The sequence below is a fragment of the Suricata suricatta genome, chromosome 10 (assembly GCF_006229205.1).
Source record: "Suricata suricatta isolate VVHF042 chromosome 10, meerkat_22Aug2017_6uvM2_HiC, whole genome shotgun sequence".
Taxonomy (NCBI): Eukaryota; Metazoa; Chordata; class Mammalia; order Carnivora; family Herpestidae; genus Suricata; species Suricata suricatta.
In genome coordinates, this window is record NC_043709.1 from 70,583,927 (window position 1) to 70,607,201 (window position 23,275).

Here is a 23,275-nt window from a genome sequence, read left to right on the forward strand (position 1 = left end):
GGAGAGTTCCTTCGTTTTGTCATTTTTGCTAGTTTTCTGTCTCTTGTCACCTTTAGAAAGCTCGTTGTGCACTGTGCACCTATTAATATTTCTCTGTTAAAGGAGGCTTATTGACTGTCCAGGGCCTGTCGTTTCAGGAAATATTCTTTTAATGGTGTCTCTCAGTTTCTCTTGTTGTGCCTTTGAATATTTTATTTCCTTACTCAGCAATATCTGGGACTCGCTGTCATGCACACGTTGGCTTGTTTCTTGGTGTAGCCCTAAGAAGGAAAACAGACAGACACACCCAGAGGGAACAGTAACACACAAACGCACAGACAAATCAAACAAACAAACACATTAACAGGGGGAAAGAAAATAAAGAGAATGGAGAGGAAAGAGACAAAAAGAGGAAAAGAAGAAAAGAAAAAGAAAAAGAAAGAAAAAAAAGAAAAAAAATAAATATAGAGGGGTCAGAGACAACAAAGGACAGTGGACAGTCTAAAAGTGTATGACCAGTTGAGGGGAGAGGTATGGATGAGATATAGGAGAATATATCTGGATTGCAAGAAGGTAAAGATTAAAAAAAGAAAAAAAAAAGGGGAGAAAGGAGAAAGGAAAATGAGGAGTAAAATTTTAAAAAAATTAAGTAAAAAAAAGTAAGAATAATAAAAAATACGTGCAGGAAAAGGCGAAAAGAAAAAAAATGAAGAAAAAAAGAAAAAAATTGTAAAAAAAAGCGAAAAACAACAACAACAAAAACAACAACAACAACTACAACAAAAAAACCCCAGCAGCTAGCTTTGATATGATAGGTCTTGGAGGCTGCTCTCAGAGGCTCCGCCTTGGTGTCTGCAGAGATTAGATAGGCGGCAAGCCATGCTCTGCTGAACTAGGAACTGTAGGCCACTCTAATGAGTCTGATCTCCTTTTGCCGTGGTTGAGCACAGTTGAGTTGTATTTTCCAGGCCCGCCTCAGTTCAAAGTTCCAGTCCATGCACTTTTTATGCTACCACAGATGAGATGTTTTTGTTTTGGTTGCTGGCTTCTTAGGGGGAGGAATTGGTTTGTCTTGGCTCAGGCTGGGATTTCGGCTGCACCTGCCTGAGGCGAGATGTGCAGCAGGAGGTGAAGTTTGTGCACACTGTCACAGACCCAACCCCCAGCGGGGATCTGTTAGCTTGGGGGAGGAATGAGGGCGTAGTTGTTGCTGGAGGTGGTGCTGGGAGCTGCTGGAAATGAGCTGGGAGCTCCTGCAGCCTGCGAGAGCGCACCCAGGTCTCCACCACCGCCAGCTCTCTGCCAGGATCATGCAGAGGTGGGGGCTATTTTTTCCCTGTTGGCACCGGGATTCAGGGTTCGCGCGGCCAATGCTGGGGGCGAGATGCGCCGTGGAAATGAGGTGCGTGCTCCCACTCCCAAAACCGAGATTGAAGTGAGCACCCCTATCACCGCCGTGGCAGTGGTCACGGACTCCTTGCCAAGATGGTGCTGGGCTGGAAGCTGTTCCTTCCCTTGCGCCACCTGGGTTCAGGATTTAGGCTACCCAGCAGTTATCTATGGAGTGAGCTTCTCTCTCCAAGCGTGGTTAAGCGTTCTTTACCTCTTCCCCAGAGACAGTACTATGAGCGTGTTCAGTCTCTCTTCTCTTCCCTTTGTCTCTCGGGCTCCGCGCGCTTGCCCCAAGTTGGGCTGGGGCTGCCACCTCCCCTGCCCGTCTCGGGCTGGCCCGTCTTCCAATCTCCCCAGTTCGCACTCATTCACTCAGGTATCCTTCAGGTTCTCTTCCTTCTGGAGTCCATATTTTCTCCTTCCGCTCTTGCAGATGAGAGCAATGTCCTTCTCAGTTCGATCGATGGGGCAGATGAAGTTTACAGAGCTCCCTTCCTCTCCGCCATCTTCTCTCCTCTCTCTTATTTTTCTTTTTCAGGATTGCTTTGACTATTCAGAATCTTTTGTGATTGCATCCGAATATTGGGATTGTTTGTTCTGTGAAAAATGCTAGTGCTATTTTGATAGGGATTGCATTAATGCATAGGTTGCTTTGGGTAGTATAGACATTTTAGCAATATTTGTTCTTCTAATCCATGAACATGGAATGCTTTCCCATTTCTTTGTATCCTCTTCAATTTTTTCGTAAGTGTTCTATAGTTTTCATAGTACAGATCTTTTACCTCTTTGGTTAGGTTTATCCCTAGGTATCTTATTGGTTTTGGTGCAGTTGCAAATGGAATTGATTCCTTGATTTCTACTGCTTCGTTATTGGTGTATAGAAATGCCGCAGACTTTTGCACGTCAATATTATATCTTGTGACTTTGCTAGATTCATGTATCAGTTCTAGCACTTTTTTAGTGGAATCTTTTAGATTTTCTACATAGAGTATCATGTCATCTGCAAATAATGAAGATTTGACTTCTTCCTTGACCATTTGGATGCCTTTTATTTCTTTTTGTTGTCTGATTGCTGAGGCTAGGACTTCCAGTAGTATGTTAAATAGTAACGGTGAGATGTTTCCATGGATGTTTCCATGGATGTTTCTTCCTTTTTAAGGCTGAATAATGTTTTCAGTGTAAGTATATGTGGCATTTTGTTTATCCATTCATCTATTGATGAATACTTAGGTTGCTTCCAGCTTTTGGTTATTGTGAATGATGTCACAATTGTTAGGCAGCTAGTTAGGCGTGAGCAAGAAGAAATAAAGCAGATGCTGGCCCCACCCTCAGAGCCACCCTACAGGGTTAGTAGTCATACCTTCAGAGCCACCTCTAAGGACTAACAGAATAGGAGAGGCCTAGCCACAGAGTTGACTCAAAAGCCACAAGGGCATATCTAAGAACTGAGCATGCACAGAAAGGGTGCAACTTGTCCTTAACTTCCTTTAAGGTCACAACAAAAGCTCATTAGACACTCAGAAATATAAAAACATAAATAAATACAATGATAATAGAATACATCATGGGTAGGTGCATGTGCAAAATGAGGCCAAAATGTTCTATAACCACCAGCTGTCAATCAAAAATGTGAATCAAGGCCAAATTTACATATGCAGAAAGCAGGCTTAAAAGGAAGCAACTTGAGCCTTTTCATGCCATTGTCACTCTTGTTCTGGCAGTAGCCCACTTTCATCCTTGAAAGTGTACTGTCCTTACCTATTCAATAAACTCTATCTCCCCAGTCTGGTCTTGTGTCTCCAATTCCTTGGTGCATCTGGGACAAAAACCAAGCCACTGGTAACACTATGAGCATGGGTGTAACAAATATCTGTTCAAGTCCCCGCTTTCAACTTTTTGAGGTATGTACTTAGAAGTGGGTCATGTGGTAATTCTATGTTTAATTTCTTTTTCTAAAAGTTTATTTATTTATTTTGAGAGAGAGAGAGAAAGAGAGCATGTGAGTGGGAGGAGGGGCAGAGAGAGGAGAGAGAATCCCAAGCAGGCTCCACATTGTCAGCACAGCCAGGTGTGGAACTTGATCTGATCTCACCAACTATGAAATCAAGAGTTGGATGCTTAACTGACTAAGCCACCCAGGCACCCCGTATGTTTAATTTCTAAAAAAAACCCAAAAAAACCTCCATGCTGTTTTCCATAGCAGTGGCAACATTTTACATTCCCACCAACAGTGCACAAGGATTCCAATTTTTTCACATCCTCACCAACAGTTTTTATTTTCCATTTTTTTGACGACAGCCATCCTAATGGGTGTAATGTAGTATCTCATTTTGGCTTTGGTTTGTGTTTCTCAAATGATTTCCCTAGATTATAAGTCTAGAGGATTTAAAACTTATAAATGATGATAGGAAATCTTCCTTGAGTGTTTCATTAAGCTAAGAGATAACTTAATTTTTGTTCTTGTCTAAGTTTTATTTTTTTTTTGAAGATAAACCAGACTAAGTACTTACAATTTAAAAAGTTACCTTTCCTTTTTCACCTTTTTCAGATGCAGAGTAAATGGCTAGTATTTGAATAATTTTCATTTGCAGTTTTGGACAACTAGCTTCTCACATTTTTCTTGACATTTGAATGGTACCATCGTGTAGTGGCTTAAGGACAATTTCTAGAGCCAGGCTCTTTGAGTTCAGAGACTGGGTCTGCCACTTACTAGCTGTGTGACTGTAGGCAAGTGGTAAGTTACTTTAACCTTTTTGTGCTTCAGTTTCTCCTTCGGTAAAATGAAGATGATATTAGTGCCTAACTGAGGGGTGTTGTGAATGTTAAACAACCAACCAAATAAATAAATAAATGTAAATCATTTAGAACAATATCTGGGACATAGAAAGGACTAAGTGTATTAGTCATTATTATAGTTACATTAAAATACCATGACTCATTTGGTAATAGTCCAGCATGTGTTTGTGTGCATTTGGAGCATACATTGACAGTTATTCAGATCTCAAGCAAGGGATTCATTATGGCTTCTGGAGAAGAGTCTATGGCTTTGAATAGAAGGCTTTATCTGGTCTGTGTTAGTCAATAAAAAGTAGTTGAAAGTCACCTTAAGTACTCTCTTAAAAGTAACTAATCTTTTGACACCATGGGGCCTTGAATCAATGGTTGCAGATCAATATTTTCTATATACAGTTATTGTTTCCTTTCACCTTACACACTATGGGCTGAAAATCAACACACTGTAGACTGGGAAAATCAATGGGGGTACATTTGTGGTTTAGAGAACACAGGATAGGAGACATATATCCTTTTGGAAAACACATACAAAGGAAATTATTTAAGCACTTTCTCAGAGGAATCCTAAAGTAATTACTGGATGAATTTGTGATCAAACAGGTTTCTCCTCAATTACTGGGAGAGCACACCAATTCATTTACCTTGCAGTAAACAGGCTCTCCCGATTGTCCAAATAAAGACACCAAGATTGTCCTTGTTAAAGTAATTGGCTAGTGGGCCCAAACTCAGAATTTACAAACTGCCTCTCACTTCTGGCCCATTTGGCCTTGGTTTGCAGAGAGGATTACTACTTAACTGCTTTGAAAGAAATCTTACTTCAGCAATCGGAAGGAAATGTGTTTGGATGGTTTTGAGCTTTCTGTGTTAGTGGAACCAGATGAATTACTATCAAAAGCTAATTCATATTGTGAATTATATCTTTTTAACAACATGCACTCCCTCTCAGGGAATTAAGAAAGCACTTCCTTGGTTTTAGGGTCAGGACCTCAGGAGTGTTGGTTGGCCTTTGCACTGGGAGTTAGCTCTGCAATAGCTTTCAGGAAATAAACACCTTTGTGTGGTTTGGATGGGGAGTAGAATTTAATGTTATGCTTTCTGAATCCCTAAATGCTGTTTACTGGATAAAGTCTGTGGCAAGATAGATACACTGTGAGGTTTTCTCAAATGGATGACCACCTCTTTCAAATAGGAGAAAATCAAAGAAGAATTTGTATTTGCATTTGAATATACTGGAATATTCAAGATGGGTTGCTTATATTGTTGTTGCAAATTAGATTCACACAGTTAGATAGAAACTCATCTCCATTGTGTAGTTATCTCAAGCTTTGCCACATTCTAGCTAAGACATTGGGCAATTCATTCATTCATTCATTCATTCATTCATTCATTATGCAAATATACTGTGTGCTAAGAGGCAACTAGGTGTTGGAGATATAATAGTGAACAAAACAAAATCTGATCCATTATGGATCTTATAATTTAGTTGGGGAGAGTGGATTGTTCTAATCTACTCAGGTTGCCATTACAAAATGGGTGGCTTAAAAACAAATTTATTTTCTCACAGTTCTGGAGGCTGTGAAGTTCAAGATCAATGTATGAACTTGGTTCCTTTCTGGCTTGCTGATGGTCACCTTCCAGCTGTGTCCTCACATGGTGGAGAGAGAAGGAGAAGAAGCAAGCTCTCTGGCATCTTTTCTTATTAGAGCATTAATCCCATCATGAGGCCCCACTATCATAATCTCATCTAACCCTGATTACCTCCCAAATATCCTGTTTCCAAATATCATCATATAGGATTTAGGGCCTCAGTGTATAAACTTTGGAGAGACATAATTAAGTCCATTGCAGGGATATAGAATATTAAATAAACACATGCTAGGTTAGATGATGATATATATTAAGGAGAGTACTGAAGGGGTTGCTGTTTCATATAAGATTGTCAGGACAGGTCTTCATGATAACATGACATTGTAAACTCTGGACTTCATTCTGAGCAAAATGGAATCATTATAGAATTCTGAGCAAAGGAGAGATATGATCTAATATATGTTTTAGGTGGATCTTTCTGCTGCTGTTGTGTTGGGAATAGACTTGCAGTGGGGTGGGTAAGGAGACCGCTGCAGAAATCCAGATGAGAGCATGCAGAGTTACATGGGTGGAGTTGACATGTAGACAGGTTCTTGATGTATTTTGAGCATAGAGCTTGTAGGATTTGTTGATGCACTGGATTTGCAATGACAGGAGAGAAAAATCGAGGGTGACTTTGTTGGTATCAGCAACTGGAAAAACAGTTGTTATGGAGAAAGGGGAACCTGAGAGAAAAATTTTCTTCTCTTGGGGAAAGGGAAATCCAAGGAAAGAAAGTATTTTGAAAAGAAGGGAAATAGCCAATTGTGTCAAATGCTATAGGTTTTAGTGGCGGAGGAATAATGAAGTTATGTGTACTTCTTTCCATTGCCAATCTGACCCCAGATAAAGCTGGAACTACATTTCTCGGAATCTTCTTCCCTGTATAGTGAGGGTTGGGCACAAGAGAGACTTGCAGTGTGATTTGGAAGGCAGAAGCAAAAGCCCTTATTCACAGGACATCATGGTGGCCACAAACGGTGGTTTTGCAGGGTTCTTAGAGCACCTCCTGGCAGTTTTGATGGACGGGTCCAACAGTCCCCAGACTCCTCTGTGTGCTCTGGCAGCTTTTCCTCCTCCACTGCTTTAGTTCAAGCCTAGGCTGTTGGTGACTATTTTTCTTCTCTTCTAGCTGCAGACTTTAACTCTTATTTTAAACTCCTGATTTCTCAATATTTGTTGTGATTCTGTTCTCTGACTAAATCCAGACTGGTATATCCTGCTTATATCTTTATGGAATCCCTTCAAAAATCCTAGATACTTCTTGGGAGTAATGAAAAAGGCAGCGAAGGCCCTGAAGGACTTTTGTAAATTCCTCTTTTAAGTTACTCGCCAAATTCTGAAATGGATCAAGGAAGAGCATTAATTAAATAAGCCTGAAGGCTACATATACAACAAATGCTGGTAGAAGTAGATTTCTCTCTACCTGGAGAAATCACTCACTTCTCTTGCCCCTAGCGCACTGGACATACATGTCAGAACGCACTGTGCTCCAGATTTGTTTTTTGTTTTTGTTTTTTTTTTAATTTTTTAATGTTTTATTTATTTTTGATACAGAGAGAGACAGAGCATGAGAGGGGGAGGGTCAGAGAGAGAAGGAGATACAGAACCGGAAGCAGGCTCCAGGCTCTGAGCTAGCTGTCAGCACAGAGCCTGATGCGGGGCTTGAACCCACGAACGTGAGATCTGACCTGAGCTGAAGTTGGAGGCTTATCCGACTGAGCCACCCAGGCACCCCTGTGCTCCAGATTTGATTGTGAGTGTCCCCTCACTGTCAAGTAAACCCCTTGATTTCATAGAAGAATTTAAGCTTCTTTTCTCATTAATATTGTGTTTTTCCATATCAAAAAGTTAAAGCATACGCAACCTATGAAATTTTCCTTCTGCTCTTCCAATAAAGTACAAAATGTGAATTTTCCTCTTGTCTCCATAACAAAAATAAAGTCCCACAGTATCTCCTTCCATTTGTTCAGTCACAGCCAGAGAATTTTACTCATAAAATTCTGGAAGGAGGGTTGTTACTTCTAGAAACTACAGGGTGCTCAGTCTCTACTCCAAAACTTCTAAAAAGGAATCTTTCTTTAGGCTACGGTTTTCTAAAGACTCAAAGACCACGAACACACAAAAACTTTGCATCATCCCCACATCCACAGAATTTAAAAAACAGAAACAAATCCTCAGACTAAACAAACCCAAGGTAGCAGCTTATAGTTTAAAGATCTAGTTTTTTATTGGACCCCAAGCAAAAGAAATGATCTGAGAATCTAATCATATTATATTCTAGATGTACATTAATCTTGTCAATCACAGACCATGATAGAAAAAATATTTTGTGGAGAAGGAGATAAACAGAAGAAATGGTAAAGAAGCAATGAGAAAAGTATTTTGGCCTCAGCATGGCCATGGAGCCAGTTAAACTGTGCCAACTGGCCAGGATACAGAGGCTGTGAGCTTAAAACTGAACGGGAAGAAGAGATCCACACGAATGGTCACAGCGCTATACCTGGTATTCTGTATCTTGCTTTTCTTAAGCTACAACTCGGAGATTATTTTTTTGTTACATATAGAGATGCATTATCTCTTTGACGGCTGTATAGCATTCCATTATTTATATGTGCCATCATTTGTTTAACCAGTCCCTTATAGAGCGGCACTTAGATTATTTTAAAATCTTTTTCAATGAAATACAATGCATGACCTATGTATCATCTGAGATTCATTTAAAAAAACAGAACTTATAGTGTATTTCAAACAAAGGGAATTCAATATAGGAAACTGGTTAGAAAGATCTTTGAAGGGTTGGAATAGCAAAAAGAAGATGACTTAGGGGAATGTCGAAAAGAAGGATGCTAGCAGGATGATCTGAGGTCAGAAGCTGTAATCCCTGGAGTAGAAATCTGCCCGGGCTGCTGTACCACTGTAGATACTGTTGTTGCTAATTGGTTCTGGACCTGCCAGAGCTGAGCACTTAGACCAGCGGGGAAATAGCTGAAAAGATGCTGCCTAGCGTACTGAGTTTGGAATTCTGTTGGCACCACCATATCTGCCAGCCATCAGCAGCAACCACTGCACTGCCAGAAGCAGAATGTTGGTCTTTTGTTTCCAACCTTTTGATCACCTCCCAGGATCTCTTCCTGGTAGAACCAGGTGGGAAGCCAGCTAACAAGGGAGACGAGACAGTGCAGTTTGCATGTTCCAAGTCTCAGGAGCACAGAGCATAGTAGAGAAGCGCGGGTGTGGGAATGAGGGTAACTAGCGGAATGTATGCCTTTAGAATACTCAGTACCCTAAAGATTCTTCTAGTTATATTTTGCCTTTTATGAGGATATTTATAGGGCCAGTTTGTCAAGTGGAATTGCCCAGCCAATAGATACCCATCTTTGAAAATCTGAAACATAACCAAATTGCTCACTCTAGAATAGTATTTGAAAGTGCCTACATCTCCACACTCTGGTCAAAGCTGTGTATCTGCTCATTTTGTAGAACTTGTCTATCTCTAAATATGTATCAGTTACGTTCCAAAGCCTTTGTTTTCAGCAAACAGCATGCTTATCACCCCTTAAAAAGTCATTCTTAAAGATACTTGAAATTCCTTTAATTAGAGACTCATGGTTATAATATTAAAGTAAATATATACCTGGAAGGGTTAAGGAATTTTATTATTCATTCACACAGTCCTATGACTTCGTTTAGCGGCTTTCTGTCATAAAGGGAGGTGGGAAGACTTCAAAGGTATTCATAAACATTGCTAAAAGTTTCGGGGATTAATTTCCAATGTGCGTGCGTGTGTGTGTGTGTGTGTGTGTGTGTGTGTGGGCGGGTGGGTGGAGTTCTCACACTAATAAGCAAATTCTGATATTGTGGAGTGTCCTACAATTCAACTCTGACACTCTCCACTCTCCCCCAACTCTTTTAGAGCTGAATGTGGGCTGGATGTCAGTCATCTAGTCAAAATCCTTTATTGTGTTGATGAAGAAAAAGGTCTGGAGAAGTGGTCACTGACAGCAGAGTGGGAGCCACAGCAGGCTGGAGAGGACTGGACTTCCTACAGGTATACGGACCATGTCCTAGGCTTAGGGAATCAATACATCATTATTTTGTTTGTGGGGGGAATGACATACATAACAAAAGGGACGCCTGGGTGACTCAGTCGTTAAGCCTTTCACTTTGGCTTCATGATCTCATCATCTGTGAGCCCTGCGTTGGGCTCTGGGCTGACAGCTCAGAGCCTGGAGCCTGCTTTGGTTCTGTGTCTCTCTCTCTTTCTGCCCCTTCCCCACCCATGCTCTGTCTGTCTGTCTCTCTCTCAAAAATAAATAAAACATAAAAAAAGAAATACATAACCAAAATATTTATTACTCATAAAATAAGGACTCTTCTGTTGGACTTTGGTTATGACTTTGTATTGGTTTAATTTTTAAATACATATTGGCAAGGGGATACCTACCAGTCACCGTTTATGGCCTCGGTAGGTCCTGTTTTGGCTTGAAATATAGGTCTCTTGAGTCCTAGTTTCTTTCTTGTTCTTTTCTTCCTTAACATGCTGTGTCTGTTTGAGCACTAACAGAAATTACAATGCACCAGAAACAATGACGTTTCTTGCACTTCAGTGTTTATTTTTATTATAAGTGAAATGAAACTGAAATACATGGATCATCTATAACTTAATTAAAAGAAAATGTCAGGATCCTTTAAAAAATTCAGCAGGACTAAACACTTCATACAATCAAAATATAAAAATTATTAACCTAGAAAACCTCAAGTAAAATATATAATTATGAAAGTAAATAAGTATACATTGTAATCTATTATTAACAGGTTAGAACGATCTTTACTAACATCATAATGCTTTACTAAAATGGTCTTTTTATAAGACAAAGAAAATTAAATTAGTTACAACATGTGAAATCAAACAGCTGATATAATGTGTATTTCTTTCAAGTACCAACTTAAAAAACATGAGTCAATGGTATCATAATTCAGTTGCAAGCATATTTTCATGCAGATTTTTCCAGCTGCTGACAAAACTCTGATTATAGACATGTTAGGAAGTGGAGGAACAAACTATATGACAACTCAGGACATTGATTTTTGACTCATTCACCTTCAGATAACCTCATCCCTTTAAGGAGTACTTTTTGAAAATTTTTATACTTCTTTTTACAGTGATAATTTTCTTATTGTGGTAAGCTGTAATACTTTGCTTTGAGTAAAACCTTTCAAGGGGCTTCTGGGTGGCTCAGTCAGTTAAGCAGCCGACTCTGATTGCAGCTCCGGTCATGATCTCATGGTCCTGTGATCAAGTCTGGTGTTGGGCTCCACGCTGAGCACGGACGGAGCCTGCTTGGGATTCTCTTTGGGTCTGCCCTTCTCCCCTCCCCCATGCATGCTCTCCCTCTCTAAAAAGAAATAAACATTAAAAAATGTTTCTGAAGAAAACATTTCAGCTGTGTCTTTGACTTTTTTAGTTTCATTATGTAGAGAGTGATAGTGAGGAATCTTTACCAATTTCAGTACTGACATGTTCATATTTCACTTATTCAGAAACTCTTTGAATTATAGTAAGATGTCCTCTCAGTGGAATATTTGCCATTGCTTCTGTTACCTATTTATGAGTGTGGCCTTGCCCAGACATTAAAAAAAAGGAGAAAAAATTTGTTTTGTGGTATAAGTTGGACAATGCAGTCACTGATATTTGAATACATCAAGAATTCAGAGTTGATATTCTTTCAAATACTAAGACAACAGTATCATCCAGAACTAAATATGTGTTTCAGTAATTAAAAAAGTAGTATATAAGAATACCAGAAATGGTGTCATAGACACCAAGAATCAATGCCACTTTGGATCCTTTTCTTTTTCCTATTTGCCTTTCTGCTTCCTAGGCGTGGGGTTCAGGTTTGTAAAACCCCGCAGTGCAGCTTGCGTTGTGAGTCATGCAGACTCTCATGAACTGGCTTGAGAAATTAACTACTTTTTATTTCTTTGAGGAAGTGCTTTCTTATTTTCAAGCAACTGCCTTAAAAATGGACTTTTGCAATGGAGCATGTTTGTTAGCTGATGCGTGACGTTAATTTTATATATAGTTCTTATCTATATTACAACAGGAAAAGTTTGACAGAGACTTAATTAGTAAACAAGGATGAGAAACTATGTCTTAACACCCAAATTGATAGCCTTGTTGGAAGCTTATTTGAGTGGATCCATTCTGCTAAGTGATGGTGCTATTTTATAAAATTCATATAGCAAGCTAAAACATTTGTCCAACTTAATGTTGCATAAACATGACCTCAGTCATAAATAAACTTCTGTGCAGTTAAAAATTGCACTTACAAGGGATGCTATTCCCTAGTCACATCCACGTCAGCCCATCTTTCCTAAAGTTTTCTAAGTGTTAAGGTGAATTATATGAAATTGTTTTATTTTAGGTAAAAATAGTCAAGTAGCAGCAATCTCTTGTGGCTCAATCTATAATTTGTTTCATGAATATTGCTATTTCTAGCATCTTGTTTTCTCCCAAATATTTTTGAGAATATTTGTAACCAAAAACAAGCATGAGTTATCTCTTGCCATCACTGCTACCTCAAGTTATAGAAATAGAAGCTGATTACAGTCAACTATAATCAGATCTAGGGGGAGGGGCCAAAGGAAGCTGCCTCTGGGCATTTCTGTTCAAGTCTCTACAATGGTACCAATCCAGAATTTTAGGGATGGCTGTATAGCAGGAAGGGTTCTGACACTTTTGTGGCTGCTTAGACACCTAATTCACCACTTTTTCCTTGTTCACCACTTTTTTCTTGTTCACCACTTTCCAAATCATCCAAGTTGGAAAGCCAACATTTATCTAGTCCTGAATGGGCTATTTATTCATTCATAATTCAAAGATTTTCAGTGCCCTGCCATTGATTCTGAAAGTAGACTTTATTAGCATTACATATGGAGACCAGTTTGGAAAGATGAGTAAATTTGGTTCAAACTTTCAACATTTTTAGGAAAGCAAGACTACTTCTGAATCGATTTCTTTAAATTCCAATATGTTACTTTAAAGATATTTATTTTCATGACTCGAAAAAGTGCTCTTTCTTTTCTGACATTGTTTGAATACATTTCCCTCTTTAATAGTTTTCCTTTATATCTGTATAAGCATCAGCTGCATATGTGGCATTCATCTTATGGTACTTAAATGTGAATACAAAGGAAAGCATTATAATTAAGGTGGGATGTCTTATTAAAAACTGCAGGTTGTGGTTCTATGATGTGCATCAATTAAAATATCAACTAGGTTTTAAATTTCAACTTTCAGTTTTGTCTGATACCCACATCTAGAATGCCAGACAAAAATTAAAAAAATACATAAAACCCATACTACAACAAACACATTTCTTGTATTCCTTTATATTAAGAACATTGCATTTTAAAAATGTGGTTACACCCACTTGGAATCTCCTCAGGACGCAATTCCTCCTCAGCTTCGACTCTCCCCCGGAAGGACAGCAGATGGCGCTGCGCTTCCCCGTTTGTCCGCCTCGGCGGTGGGCCGGGAAGCCAACTCTGGCAGAACTGAGGGGAAGGTTGTAAACACTGTATTCACAATGGGGTGAGCGATCAAAGCTACGCATTCAGCATCATAATTTACCTCACTTCATACCGATCTGTGCTCTGGAGGACACAGTTGTTGTTGTCCTTATCTGGGGGGCATGGTGTATTGTATTAACGGTGTTTATTACCGCTACAGGAAGGGGCTGCTTGTCCGCAGAAGGGACTGGATTGCTGCCCTGGCGGGTTGAAACGTTGTTCTCAGCAGGACCCAACGAACATCACGTAGAGGACCTTCTCTTTTCCCTCATAACCCATTCGTACTTTTTAAGGGTCCCTTGGTGCTCAGTGATGGACTGCAACAAAAATCTGTGACTTGTAACTTTGGGAAATTTTTGATTAAGAAAGTGAGCCACAGATTTGCAATCAAAATGACTCTCTGCCCATTGATACTAAGCAACCACAGTTTCCTTTTGCTGTGTTCCTGCACAGTTGTGCTAATTGCCCACCAGGTATCTCTCTTTAGCTTCTTGGTCTCCGTTTTCTTCTTCCTGGTCTGTTACTTCAGCTAAATTTTCACTTGCTGACCTTTGCAAACACATAGCTTTATTGCCTTAAATAATTTAATGAAGTATTTTTTTGCGGGAAAATGATGACAGTTCAGTATATTAATCATGTAATTTTCACCTAGAGGTACTCTTAGAGTTGTTTGTTCTTTTTTTAACCCCACTGGTTAAATAACCCACTGAGGAGTGACAGCTAGAAGTGTGCAATGACGGCCAGGTTCACATAGATGCAGAGTAAGAATTCTGACCCTAATTTCTTGAGAAGTATTCTAATAATCCACTTTATGTTGTGCTCTGTTGCATTTTATTTATTTATTTATTTATTTATTTATTTTAGTTTCAAGAGAGAGAGAGAACATGAGTGGGGCAGAGGGGCAGAAGAAGACAGGGAGAATCTTAAGTAGGCTCCACACTCAGCTCAGAGCCAGACATAGGACTTGATCCTACAACCCTGGGATCATGACCTGAGCCAAATTAACAGTCAGATGCTCAGCCAACTAAGCCATCCAGATATACCTGCTCTATTGCATTTTAAAGCCGGTTCAGATCAGAAATGTCGAGCTTAATTTATGTTACTGACATGCTGATCATGGATGGATTTTGGCTGGCCTCATTCATCATACACAGCCACCCATGCAAAGCCTTCCCTAACTTTCTGGCCAGAATCAATGGCTCAGTAATCTGTGCTCCTGTTCCCTTTTGTTTGCACCTTTGCCAGGCACTTGGCCCACTGTACTGGATTCATCTGTTGTCTTCTCTAGACTATAAGGATGTTGGGAAAAGGCATTTGATCTTACTCATGCTTGTATCCCCTGTGCCTTGCATAGTGCCTAACCTCATAAGCCTTCAAAAATGTCAATTGAATAATGAGAAATAAATGAACTTTTTCTGAAGATTTCCCTGAACATGGCAAACAGAGGTACCATGGGAAGCCCTCTTCAGGCTCTGAACATACAGACATGCTGGATTAAGTATAAGAAAAACCCTTAAATGTATAGCTGAGCTTGAAAGCAAGAAAAGGAATCCTCAAATGCTAAAAAGCCAGTAAAAGCCAAAATTCAGAGTGCTGCCCAGTGGGAACAGAACAGGACACGGGTAGGTAGCTGGACCAGAGACATTTTCAATTAGGTGAATATCAAGTGAATTTAATTTCATGGACTCTTCCAGGACAAGCAAACATTATCACAGCTACCTTTTATACTGTAAGGAAAGGCCCTGCACCAGGGTGCAAAAACTTGTTTAATGATTATGTGTCCTGGCGAGCGCTTCTTTTGTGTGTTTCCAAGGAGCCACACAAGCTGCTTTGCCATCACATACTTAGCATGGAACCTGGTGTTAGAGACAATCAATCATGCAAGTCAGTAAAGGATGAGAGCACCCCCGTCACTTTATTCTTTTTTTTAACTAAAAATTTTTAATGTGTATTCATTACACATTAAAAGAGACATAAAGAGAGACAGAGCATGAGCAGGGGAGGAGGAGGAGAGAGAGGGAGACAGAGAATCTGAAGCAGACTTCAGGCTCTGAGCGGTTAGCAGAGAGCCTGACCTGGGGCCTGAACCCACGAACTAAGAGATCATGACCTAAGCCGGATTAGGATGCTTAACTGACAGCCACCCAGGCGCTCCTCAAAGTCACTTTAAACAATTGACGTCTATATAGGAAACAAGGGAGCACCACAAATTAGCCTACAGTCTACCTAACAAACCAAATGTCTCATTCTAAACAAGGGTTGGTCTTATATCCCAAATATATATTTTAATGGATGGTTGACATCTTGTTTTATCCTCATTCATGTACTGAGCAGAAATTTGCAGTCAAAAAATAAGATCTGCAATAAATTTCATATTTCTTCATAAAAAAAGCCAATACAAATCTTAGAAACAACCAAGATGCCTTTATTTTTTTTTTAATTTTTAATGTTCTATTTATTTTTGATAGAGAGACAGAGCATGAGAGGGGGAGGGGCAGAGAGAGATGGAGACACAGAACTGGAAGCAGGCTCCAGGCTCTGAGCTAGCTGTCAGCACAGAGCTCAACGCGGGGCTCGAACCCACGAACGTGAGATCTGACCTGAGCTGAGGTCAGAGGCTTAACCGACTGAGCCACCCAGGCGCCCCCCAAGATGCCTTTCAATAAGTGAATGGATAAATCTACTGTGGTCTTTCCAGACAGTGGAATGCAATCCAGAACTAAAGAGAAATGAGCTATCTAGCCATGCAAAGACATGGAAGAAACTTAAACTCATACATTAAGTGAAAGAAGACAATTTGAGAAACTACAAACTGTATGATTCGAAATATATGACATTCTGGAAAAGGCAAAACTATGGTGGCAGTGGAAAGATCAGCACTTGCCAGGGGCAGGGGAGGTATGAGTAGGTGAAGCAAAGAGGACTTTTAGGGCAATGAAAATACCCTGTATGATACCAAAATAGTGACTACATGTCCTTATAGATTTGTCCAAACCCATAGAAGGTACAACACTGAGATTGAACCTAATGTAATCTATGGACTTGGGTGAGTATGATGTGTCCGTGTAGATTCATTATTGTAACAAACGCAGTACTCTGGTATAGGATGTTGGTTATGGAGAAGACTATGAGTGTGTAGGGGCAGGGGCCATATGAGAAATCTCTGTACTTTCTCATAATTCTGTAAACTTTAAGTTGCTCCAAAAATTGTCTTAATTTAAAAAAAAGCAAAGAAAAATTAATATAAGCGTGACTGTGAGTGCTAATCTTTCAGGGAGGGCAAGAAACTTATTCACAGTCATTGTGGGGGCTCCTTCCGACTCACTTGGATTGCATAAGAATCTAGGGAGCTCAGTCACGCCTCGTGTTATGGAGAGAACTATCCAACCTCAGTCTAGCACGGCTACAGCTGGCATCTGCACTGCCTAAGCCTTGTGCCTTGGAGGTAGGCAGCTCTGTGGCTTCTGGAAAAAGATTGGTCACAAAAGCCTTGCCCTGTCCCGAAAGCCTCACTCTCAGGGGACTGATCTTCATGAGTCCGATTCTATCCCCTCCTTCCTTGTAGCATAAAGGCAGAGATAAAAAATATAATGGAGTATTCAGGTTATATTATTCTGCCCCATCTGTAGGATGGGGACAACACATCTCTCCTATCTCCCCCTTTCTCAGGGGTGTTGACAAGATTGGGTGAGGTGGGGTCTGTGAGAGCAGCTTCTCAACTACATTATACCACACGGTGGAGGAGCCACACCTCCTAAGGAAGGTAGTGTGTGGGGCCTGACAACGTCCCTCACTGGAATCTTTCCTCCAGCATCTCATCTATGGTTGTTTCCTTGAGTTGAGTGCCAAATGAACTCATTGTGTTCATGCATATTTAGGGGTTGTGTTGTCCAAAAATGCAAGCCTTTACATCTTAGAATCACATTCAGTGAGTGGGATGCTCTGGTTATGAAAGCATCTGAGAACAGAGTGAAACTAAATATTGTGGTCCTATTTCAGATCATTTGCTCATTAGGTGGTACGCTGGCTGTAAAAGGTTGTTGGGTCAGAGATGTTGCCTGCACTACTTAAATAGTTCTTCCCTGACTTTTCCTTCTCTCGGTACTTTTTTTGTTTTTGTTTTTCTGCATAATTGAATTCAAATTTAATCTGAATCTGATGTGACTGTATTGGAGAGAATCACAAGATTTGAAATCGGAAGGCTTGGATTCAGGTCAGGTCTCCCACTTACGTGTCGTGTAATCTTGGAAAATCATGGAAACTTCTGTGGTGTCCTTTTTCTCATTTATACACTTTGGGCTAACTTTGCTGATCTCATGGAACTGTTGAAAGACAGAAGTGAGATCATACTCCTGGAAGCACATTGTAGATGTAAATTGCTGTCAGGAATTAGTAATTATGGCTGATTGTGTTTTTGTGTGTGATACTGTTGGATTTGTACCTTTGATATACTGTGACCACTGTGCAACCAACAGTTTGTTAAATATTCTTTTCCCTTACTCTAGAAGGTTATGATAATCTAAAACGTATTAGCTTTTCTGTATATGTAAAGAAGAAGTTCATATTTTTAGTTTCCTGTGCTGGTGGGAGACCTTGTTAAGAGCAGAGTTTAGAGTTGTTTTTTTTTTTTTTAAAGTTATTTATTTTGAGAGAGAGGGTGCATAAGGAGCAGAGAGAGAATCCCAAGCAGGTCTCTGCACCATCAGTGTTGAGCCTGATGCGTGGCTCAAACCCATGAACTGTGGGATCATGACCTGAGCTGAAACTAAGAGTTGGATACCCAACCGAATGAGCCACCCAGGTGCCCTGGGATTTAGAGACTTTTTAAAAGAGGGCTGGGCTCTCCTACCTGAGAAAAGAGATTTTGATGGAGGTTCAGGCAAAAGGCTTTCCAGGGACACACCTGGGCCTCAAGGCTCAAGGGCAGGGCTTTCTAAATGGAGCCGGCCAGCAGTTTACATCTTGGGAGGCTTGCCAATTCCCTGATTCCTTCTTTTCCCTGTTAGCTGCTGAGACTGTGTCATATGACCGCCTTGTGCTGCTTCCAACCATGTGCTGGTAATTTGGAGGGACTCTTCCCTCCAGTGCCTAGGGTTTGGATAACCACAGAATTTATCACCCACACCTGGACGGGTATGAGAGAGGATGTCTTATTAATGATTATGCCAGGATTTCCCCCAGCAAAGCGAGGCTGGGGACCACCCTCCCTAGGAGTGTGGTTTAGGGAAGGGTCTCTCTTCTGTGATATTCTTTTTTTTATACATCTTCTTTCCAATGAGTGGAAAAACTATAAGAGTTAAGGACAGAGGGTGGACCCAGGGGAAGAGATCACAGAAGTCTCTCCTTCTGGATTTTTGGTCTGGGGTACCAGGATTAGGGGCTGCATATAAAGCCTGTGGCAAGTACATAGATCAATTAATCAGTTCATTAGGCAGTGAACATTTGACTGGCATTGACTTCTGTTTTCCTCAGGGGCTCAGCTGGAGGCTGGCTGGTAGAATGGGTATTAGAGGTGCTCATTTCCATTTCATTTATCACAGTTGTACTAGGGACCCAAAATGAGTAATTATTTATATAAGCTGTATTTATTGAACACTTACAACCCAAGTTTGCTAAGCCTTTTACATGTATTATCTCACTTAATTCAGACGGCTGTTCCTCCACGGAAGTTATTGTTGTATCCATTTTACAGATGAGGAAGTTGAGGTTTAGACAGTAAGTTGCCAATCGCACATAGCCAGTAAGTGGCAGATCTGGATTTGAATTTGGGGTGTGCCTCTAGAACAAGCGCTTACCCACAATCATAGACCCCACCCTGAAGGAGCTTACAGCCCCGTAGAGACAGTGAGTTATTAAATACACTCTGCTGTAAAAAGCTCTGTGATATAAACACGCCCATGTCAGAATAGGAGGCAGAACAGGGGGCAAGTCCTCTTGCTAAAGGAGCTGAGAAACCTGCAGAGACGGGCGCAACATTTTTAACCTTTTCACCTTCTCTATATTGTTTGACTTCTACCTCGTTTCCCAAGGAGCTGGCTTTCTCTCATTTTATACTTTAGCCTGACATTGTAATTAGGCTTCTCTGGGACTCCTTTCACCTCCCCTTAAAGGTGGGCACTGCTCTGGGCTTGGTGTGTCTTCTGCTGCTGCTAGGTACCTGGAAATATGCGGAGTCTGAGGTAACTAAAAAGCCAAGGGAAGGTAGGGGCACCTGGCTGGCTCAGTTGGTTAAACCTCCGACTTTGGCTCAGCTCATGATCTTGCAGTTTGTGAATTCAAGCCGGTGGGCTCTGTGCTGACAGCTTAGCACCTGGAGCTGCTTTGGATTGTTTCTCTCTTCTCTGTCCTCCCCTCCCCCCAACTTGTGCTCTGTCTCTGTCTCTCTCTAAAAAATAAATAAATATTAAAAAAATTTTAAAAGCCAAGTGAAGGGAGATGTCTATTAAGACTTTCAGGGATTCTTTGTGAATATGCCTTTCCACCTATCACTAGGGTTGCCTCCCCAACTAATTTTCACTTAAACTCAGGGCTGGAAATATGTTTTAAATGCTTGACCATCTTCCTAGTCTTAAATTTAAAATAATTAGACACTTCCTGCAAAAATGGATCAACTTATAAAAGTTGTCTTGTAGACAACATTTAAATAGGGTTTTTTTTTTGGTTTTTCTTTTTTAAAGTAAGAGATGGGTCAGATCAGTGGAAGACAACTGGTACTTTAAATCAAAGAGTATCACCTAGGGTACTTGTTGAAAATGTAGATACCTGTGGTGCCTGCATGGCTCGGTTGGTTACGTGTCCAACTCTTGATTTCAGCTTAGGTCATGATCTCATGGTTGTGTGATCATCCGGCTCTGTGCTGGGCAAGGAGCCTGCTTAAGGTTATCTCTCCCTCTCCCTTTGCCTCTCCCCAGCTCTTTCCCTCTCTCTCAAAAGAAAAAACCCCCTCAAAATCTGTGATCTGCTATTCATTGCATGAGTTATAAAGACGTGGCCCTTTTGTTTTAAGGACTGACATTTCCTGTAGTGACATGTAGGGAGGGTGCATGGAAAAGTCAAGTTGTTTAACTCACTTTGCAGTTCTGGAACCTCATGGCTGGCCCTGGAAATAGGAGGCATTATAATGAGGACTTAGTGAATAAGCTACCTGGAAGAAAGACTGGAGAGGGGTTGGTGTGACAGTCAGCTTGTGAAATGCTGGGAGTATACCTTCACAGTGGGGTCAAAAGTGAATCTTGAGTGAATGAGCAGAGTAGCCAGGGAATTCAACAGGGGAGCCCAGACTGCTCTCCTGAGCCCTGGGCTGTGGTCAGCTGGGAGATATGTTTGGTGCTGCATAGCAATGATCTCCCTAGCTCAGTGCCAGATGCCAGGGACCTTCAAAATACCCGAAGGAGCCAGGGTCCCCTTCTGTGGAAATTCTGGCTGGGTGAGAACCTTACCTCACGTGGTGGGAGAGAAGCAGCTACTGTAGCAGCAACAGGAAGCTACGGAAGGCCTTTGATTTGCATGTGTCCACAGGCATCAGTTCGGTTCAATGAGCTGATAAAATTGATTTTCTCACTGCATTGACTGGTTGTCATCCTGAATCGCTGAGGTGATTGACTGGTTCAGCATCTTGCAGATAGAGCCATGAACTCCAATGACTCGATCACATTCTAAGAAATGAATTTTAGAAATGCCATATTTTCCCTTTCAGTTTCAGCCAATTTACAAAAGTTGTGGGTTTGCTAAGAAACAGGTAGGGGTGCCTGGCTGGCTCAGTCAGTAGAGGGTGTGACTCTTGATCTCAGGATTGGGAGTTCAAGCCCCACATTGAGCATGGAGCCTACTTAAAAAAAATAAAGTGTTATTAAAAAGAAATAGGTAAAAGTCTCTTATTCAGTGGCATTGGCAAGTGCTCAGTATTGGGTAATGGCTCACTCAGCTAAGCTTTACCCCAGTTTGACTTTGAGAATAGTATGAGCAAAAACTAAAGAAATTAGATATATTCTAACTACTTTGCATTCAGTAGGTTAGCAGATTACTATTTTTTTTTCTATTGGCTGTAACTTCCTTCAACTTTTGAGAGTCATCAGGCTATTTATTAATTGAAGGTTGGCACTAGATAATGAAGGGCGCTCAATGTTAATCACGAGGACAGGTTTTCCATAAAGCATCATTTTTACCTCAATTTCTAGAAACCATTTGCAGTTTTCAAAGTGTGTGTAGAAAACAAATATACTCTGCTTTCAAGTAGGATATGCATGGTGAGAACTCTCAAATGATATTAGTACCACTCATATAGCATTAGTGAAATCCCCATCATTAGGAAATGTTATTTTATATAAAAAAGTTGATAATAGGATACAAAGATGCTAATATGATTAGGTGATGAGCTGATAATGGGAATTTTTTCATATCAGTGATTTTCATTCGTCACCAGCAAAGCTGATCTCCCTAATATGATATGATATTATAATAAAACCCAGGCAGAGAGTCAGCAGTGAAATTTATGATGCAAAAGAAAAGTCAATAGCATTATAAATCTTAGAAACTGATTATATTTCAGCTGTCAATGTTCTTGGCTGGAAAATCTCTTTAATTCCCGTGTCTTAGTCCTATTTACTTTGGTGATACCAAGCAAGGAAATGAAATAGATTTAAATCTTTATCTTAAGGATAACTTTAATGAGTGACAGTCAATTCCACATGGCCTAGTGGCCACAGATCTGCCACCTTTGCCTGGCTAAACTCCCATTCAATTAAGTGTACACTTAAATGCAAGTAGTTGGCAGGCTGTAGTCAGCAGAATTTAATTCTATGAGACATAAACCTAGTTTTCTCTGATATAATGGTTTTAAGTAAAAAATGGCTGCCTGAAAGTGTGGCACAATCCTTTGAGTTTTATCAAAGGATAACTGGCAGGCTTGTATCACTGATTACAGAAGATAGACCCTTCTATTCAATGAAAATATAGTCTGGCCAATGAGAAGTTTTGGAAAAGGATCTCTCTTGATGGAGAAAGGGGGCAAAAAGCAATGAGATTCGTTTGAGCCACCCAATCATCCAACTACAATCTCTGGAGTCTAAACAAAAATATACAAGCAGTTCACATCAAGGTTGAGACTAGATGACTGCCATGGCTTTTGGTGTATTGGAGAAATTTTCTGAAGGACTTGACAGTCCTAGAAAGTGATTTCTTGTTTGGTGACATTAATAAGATTGTGAAATGCACTGTGAGGAGTGTTCAATGATGGTGCTCCCTTCTAGCTTATAGATTAAGAAAGGGTAAGCATGTTGCTCCCAACAGTATAACAAATACTGTAATGTGTTATGAAAGTCTTAGTGTGAGTCTAAGGGGTCCTAATATATAACAACATCTATTACAGTGTGAAATGCAGAGGTAGGAAGGAAGATCTTTCTATCAGCCTTTTATAAAAGTGTTATACTCGGGACACCAGGAGAGCTTTGTTAGAGCCTTATTTTACCCATGAGATGTCAGAGCTGTGCCATCTAGAGAAGCGTCCCCATTGAACTTTCAGAAAGAGTTTCCCTCTCAGAGTTTCTTAAATACTTCATAAAGCAGATTCCATGGCTCCCTTCATGTACATAACTCTTGTTGGTTTCAGGTTATGGGAGAGAAACCTCATGCATTAGGCTTACTGGACCAGTTCGTTTCTTCATGAGATAGTCACTCATGAAGTTTAGGGACAGAGTTCACTTTCTTCCTTCCAATAAAATTCTGGAATGTAGCAAAATTTCCACTTTAACATCTGTGTTGAGCTCTCATTTACCATGAGCTTGCGGGGCCACACTTGGATTTGGTTGGACAAAGCTTGGATCAGAAGTCCTGAAGTGTGGTTTTCTACTTCAGGTGGGAAAGAGTGGCTCAGAACAGGCATTAAGAAAAACAGGCCCAAGGAAGCCAGTAG